This window comes from Balearica regulorum, chromosome 1 (genome assembly GCF_011004875.1).
Source record: "Balearica regulorum gibbericeps isolate bBalReg1 chromosome 1, bBalReg1.pri, whole genome shotgun sequence".
Classification (NCBI taxonomy): domain Eukaryota; kingdom Metazoa; phylum Chordata; class Aves; order Gruiformes; family Gruidae; genus Balearica; species Balearica regulorum.
Genome location: NC_046184.1, coordinates 8,787,886 through 8,793,885, shown reverse-complemented (window position 1 = coordinate 8,793,885; position 6,000 = coordinate 8,787,886). Strand labels below are relative to the sequence as shown.

Below are 6,000 nucleotides of genomic sequence, written 5' to 3'. Positions count from 1 at the left end.
GAATAGTGGCCCCGTGTGAGTTGCTGGATTGCAGCTCCTGACTGCAGTGCCTCTTTCCTTGCTTTACCTGAGCACTGATGGTACGCAAGTGGGGAGCTGGGCTGGGGGAAAGTCCAAAGATGGGGGGAAGCATTCAGGAAGAAGTGGATGATAGCTTTCTCCCTGCTGAAGATTCAGAGGTGAGAAATTCACAGTGTCCCAACCGGAGCTGTGATGGAAAGGGAGGTATTGGGATTTTATGGACACCCTCTCCATACTACGCTCAGCCAGCAGGAAGCAGCTGCTTGCTGTCCCCATAGCAGAGAATGAGCAATGAAGCCACGTGTAATACCAGCAGTGCCCCATGCAGCACGGCTTAAACTCGCCCTCTCTGAAGTCAGCACATCCACCCTCACTGACTGTTACAGCACACTCACCTCATGGTGTTTAATTCTCTCTCTAGGACCGCGACCTCCTTTACCACTCCAGGTGATGTAAACCTTTGGTTTTCAAACATTTATAACACAAAAAGTAGCTTTCTTTTTCCTTTTGCATCCAGCTTTGCTGCACTCTGGAGTGATCTTTCCCCAGTAAGTATTTTTCTTCTGTCTTCCCATATGGGAGAGTTAGCATATAGAGAGATAACATAAAGCATATAGATAATACAGATAGCATGTATAGAATATATATGTTCATTTATATACATCTATATATAAACACATATATTTGTGTATTCTGTATCTATATAGAGGTAGATACATACAAATACATTCTTTTTCGAGGGGATGTAGAGCAGAAGCAAATTTATCACGCCAGCTGGAAGTGAGAAGGCAGGAGGATGGTGATACAACACCCTGAACTGCCTCGGCTCTCCCGTCTGCTCTCCGTCCCCCCTGCCCGCGCCCGGCTTTCTGAGGATGCGACAAGTCGCAGTGCCAGAGCGCAGCATCCTCGGAGGGGCGTGTGTGTGTGTCCCCCCCACCCCGGCCCCGTCCAATCAGGGCGCTGGAGGAGGGATGCTTGGGGCAGGGATGCGGGGTTGCCAGGCGACAGCAGCGTCCCCTTGTCCCGTCCCCCCCTCTCCCCCCCGGGGCCGGGCTGCGCTCCTGCCCGCGCTGCCGGCGCAGTTAAACAGCCGCGGGGAGCTCCGCGCCGCGCAGCCCCGCAGCATGGGGACAGCGGCTCGCCTCCGTCCGAGGGTTCCCTGCCACAGCTCCGCTCCCGGCCGTGCCAAGAGCAATAGCCAGCTTCAAAGTTAGAACTAGAAGCGCAGTAAATGAATAAACGGTAGGAATAAGCCTCAGACAGCCCCTCCGCGCAGCGCCGGCTGCAGAGGCATCGCACGCCCCGAGTGCCGGGAGAGGCAGTCTGCGAACGCCAGCCGGCTCTCGCTCCTGGTCTTTGCAACTCTAGGTCGCCTCCTAATTTAAAGCTTTGCACCAATCCCCTTTGCCCGGAAAGGAGAGGAAATCTAGAAAGATGCAAGGCTGCGAAAGGGAACCCCAATTAACAGCACTGGTACCAGGCGCTGCCTGGCCAAGGAGAGCCAAAGTTGCTCAGAGGAAGGGGAAGCGGGTGCTCCAGAGAAGAGGGGAAGGGAAGGGGATCATTGCTTGGTGATCGCAGTCTCTCCCTCCCGTTGTCCCCCTCTCCTCCTCCTCCCCCCCCCCCCCCCCCCAGCCTTACCCCTGACCGCTGAGGAGGCCTTGATGAGTTTCCATCGGGATCCGATCCAAGGTGGGGGGGAGAAAGCGTGACTGTTCCCAGAGGAAGCAGCTCACATAAGTTTGGGGGGTGAGACTCCCTGTGGATGTTTAACGAGCACATCGGGAGGCCCGCGATGCCCGGAAGCAGCTGGAGACCCTTGCCGGGACCCACCTTCATTGCACGGTAAGGAGCTGGGCACTGGTATCCCGCGTCCTGGTCCCTGCATCCCACATCCCGGTCCCTGCATCCTGCATCTCGGATCTGTGCATCCCTGTCCTCACATCCTTGCATCCCGCATCCCAGTCCTCTCATCCCACACCCTGCAGCCTTGATCCCTGCATCCCGTGTCCCTGCAACCCCCACCCCGTACCCTGCCCCCCGAAGACACGCAGCCGCTGCCCCAGGGATTGCAGGTTGTGCAGCCGGGGAAAAAGTTTGGAGTGGTGGTGTGCAAAGAGGTTTGCTGACGGGGGGGGGGGGGGGGGGGGGCGGGGGGAGGAGGAGAGAGAAGAAGGGGGGCAATGGCTTTCATACCTGCAGAGGGCAGGTAGGGTGCAGGGGGACCCCTGTAGTCCGCAGCTGGGGGGGGTGGGGGGGTGGGGGGGCGGTTAGAAAGGGGCTGGCTTGCCCAGGGCAAAGCAGCTGTGTCCAGATGTTGTCCAGAGGTTCCTGCTGCTGCAGAGGCAGACTTTGGGGGTGAAGGGAGGAGATCTTAAGTGTGCCATCCTATACCGTTCCTTAAGCTGGGGTGGAAAGTGCTAAGCCAGCAGCTGGGAGAGCCGTGCTGGGTACCCAGCTCATCTCCCTGAATCTGCTGCTGGGAGAAGGGGGGAGAGAGGTAGGGAACCTTAAAGAAACTGGAAGTGCTTTGCTCCTCCTGAGGTATCACCCCTGCACAGACCTGGCTCACTCCAGGATCCTAAAACTGGAAGGCTTCAAAAAGAAAGGAGAAATTAGCAGGGATGGTAGAGCCAATGTAAGCTCTCCCTCATATGTGCCTGTGTATCTATCTGTCCATGTGAGTATGCATCCAGTTGTATAGGTATATGTGTGTGCTTCTAGAGTTGTTTGTGCCTATGTATATGCCTTGCCTATGTTTCTATGTCTCTGGGCGTGTACATGTGTATATCTGTGCTTGTGTTTGCTTGGATGCATATAGATGTATGATATGTACAGATTCATAGGAATGTGTTGTTATTCCTAGACAGTATTTATCTGTGTAGACCTAGAGGTGTGTGGGTATATATCTTTCATCTGTGTGTGTGTGTCAGGCGCACATATCTGCTGAGATACACATGTGGGTGTGAGAAAGTGTATCTCTGTGCCAGTGTATAGGTAGGATTTGGGGTGTGTGTTGGATTTGGGGGTTTCTTCCCCCCCCCCCCCCCAGTCATCACAGTGTTTCCATAGATTATTTTATGCATACATGCCTGTATTTCAGTAATCTTGATAAAAACCCAAGCAATTCTTGAAAAACTAGGCATCTTACTGATACTGCATTGAATAGAGCTAAGGATTTCCTGTAGTTTGTGAGTTCTTTGGCTTTTTCTCAGTTTATGCCACCTGCTGAAGATGATTTTAGTACATTTTTAAAAATAATTAATTCAGCTTTAAAAAAATCTCCATCGGAAGACTGTGAAACAGAACAGCCTGGGACACAGGCTGGTACCTATTTCAGCTTGCATAAGTATATGTCTCAGGTTGATTAAATATGCATGAAAACAATTTGAAAAGCACACAGCCCACCTGATCAAATACATATTTTAGGAAAATTATTTTTCTCATTTGCTTGAAATACGCCTAAATCATTATGACTTCTTCTGCTGTTGTTTATCTTGATAAATTCAGGTATTACTACCTGAAAAGAAAAATCTAAAAGAAAATCTAACTTCCCCAGTTATATTGGGAGAAAATGCACATTAAGCTACTTTTATTCACACTTAATGTAATAGAAAAATTGTACTTTTGTAATGTTCACTCTTTGAGTGAAATTAGTAACAATTCATGCAAACCCTTCTTAATAAACTGATTACTTGAAGAACAATGGAAGCTAATTTGTCTTCTCCTAGAAGAATTCATACTTTAATTTCTGTGGCTCTTTTGCTTGTTGCTTTTTTGTAAAGAATGATGCCGTCCACTGCTAGTCTCAATATATCTAGAGTCTTGCAATATATATAAAACATCAAATGCACTACAAAATAGAAAATATACCAATTTATTTACTATTCTGTAACTTAAAAACAAGCAAAATGGCATTGGTATCAAGTACACTAAAACAAGACTTTCGTCCCAGAGCTGATTTTGTAATTGCTGTTGATCTTTGTCTGGGTTACTTGTGCTGATGACCTACTTATAAGCTTCTACAAATAAAGTTTTTTAGGCAAATGTTGACACCTTGTCTAGGAGTAAGATTCTAATTTTATCATTGCAAGAGTGAATCTAAAGCAAGATGCAGTGGTAAAGTATGTTTCTGGATTCATTTTCATACTTAATTAAATTGTGATGAAGCAAAGTATTAAATCATACTGGAAAGCCAAAAGAAAAGAAATACATTTAAATAGTTCAGTTGTGTACATTACATAAGTGGAGCTGAATTTGGAAATGCAGAAAGTGTAAGGAGATGTACTGGCATTTAAAGAAAGAGCTATTCGGACATTTTGTTCAAACACAAAGCTCCTGTGGAAGTGTCCTACAGAACACAAATTGTTCTGAAACTCTTAAGAGTCCCATACAGAAGACTGTAAAACCTGGATGATCTGGTTCTGATGTCACTTATGCTGGGGTCACATTGCAATTTTTCCTTTAAACCTGGTGGGCTAAATTCTCTATTGGTCTGCAAGAATTCAGTAGGGTCACATGAAGTGTACACCCACCAAGAGTCTGGTTTAGCACTGTGATTTGAAAATCCAGCCTAAAGATTTACAGGGTGCAAGATCCTGCCTGTGAGGCTGTTGAACTTGCCAACAGCATCCCACAGAAGGGACTTTACTCTCTGTTCAGTTTTTGAAAGCTATTATTTCCAAAGCCTTATAAAATGTTTATTAGGATTTCTGCACCTTGTTTCTTCCGACTCGTACTATAGCTATTGATCAGTTAGTATGAATTTTTCTGGTTGATAAAATGCTAGGCGTACTATCACTCTCAAGATGCCACAGAACAGCACAGAGATGTTTGACACACTCCAGGATCAGACAGCATTACTGTTTGTGTGTGAATACGTATAACTACAGTAAGATACATAAGCTCTTATGAAGAAGTTCTGTAATATTTAGTAATATTCAGTAATATTTACTGGCTTTTTCTCTGCTTGTTGATATAAAACTGACAGCTGCTTTAAATCTTAATCAAGAACTTAGCCCAGGTCAGAGAGTTAAAAAGAAGATTGTCGTCTTGCTCTCTACTAGTGTGGAGAATAAAGTTGTGCTTTAACCCCTGGGTGGGTTGCATTTGCAATGGAGGGGTATCCACAGCCCGCAAGAAGGGGTGACCAGGAGGATGATTCACCACCCTGCCCCTGCACCCAGTGCTGAATGTCTAGAGCATTGTAGTGGTGGACCTGGGCTCCAAAGGTGGCAGGGAAGGAGTACTTTGGCTGGTACTATGTTCGTAAAGCTCTGCCTGTGACTGTTCCTGGTTATGAACTTAATACGGCAAATTTCCACTGTGATAATGTAGCCCTAAACTGGCAGAAAAATCTGGGACACGTTTCATCTTATGAAAATACAGATTGGCTTGAAAATCATGGGTTTATTTTAGTAGTAGGAGTAAAATGACAAAAAAAATAGGAATTCCTCCTGGGCACAATGATGTCTGGGAACAGTTTCAGTGCAATTGTCAGATATTTCCACTGAGACAAAAACACAGTTCATTGTTAGAAGTGTTTTAACTATTACAGATTAGTGCAGTTGGTTCTTTTTCCAGGTAATCCCAGAATCCAGTGTGTGACCTAAATGAATTTGCTGGCTTATCTATTGTCTTATGAGGTTTTCAGTTATTTTATTTTAGGGATGTTCAGTTTTTCAAAAATACTGCAAGGAATATAGTGCCTTGTTTCTAGCTGTCTTTTGAAAGCAATTCAGCAAATTTTCATAGGGGTTAAATCACTATAAACCTATCAAAGTAAAAACGAAAAGAATTTACTAGAGCTATAGCAAAGTACACAAAAAAGGCTGTAGAACTATATTGCTTTTATCTCATATTGGCCCTCCCAAATATAAAATGATGTAGTTGGAACTATGATCATACTATTGTTCATAGCTGTGCTGAGATTATGAGAGCATTTATGTAGTTAGCAATTGTATTGCTTATGTAGGA

General features: G+C 45.8%; 1 protein-coding gene across 3 annotated transcripts in view; it reads left to right on the top strand.

Moving 5' to 3' along the window:
- Positions 1-1,062: 1,062 nt before the first annotated feature.
- LOC104641010 (metabotropic glutamate receptor 3) overlaps positions 1,063-6,000 on the top strand; it is a 112,094-nt gene continuing 107,156 nt past the window's right edge. For 2 of the 3 annotated variants that reach the window (XM_075770818.1, XM_075770735.1), the window contains exon 1: positions 1,063-1,869. The gene's annotated coding sequence lies outside the window, so the exon portion shown is untranslated. The remainder of the gene's footprint in view (positions 1,870-6,000) is intronic. The other variant, XM_075770652.1, reaches the window with a different exon arrangement.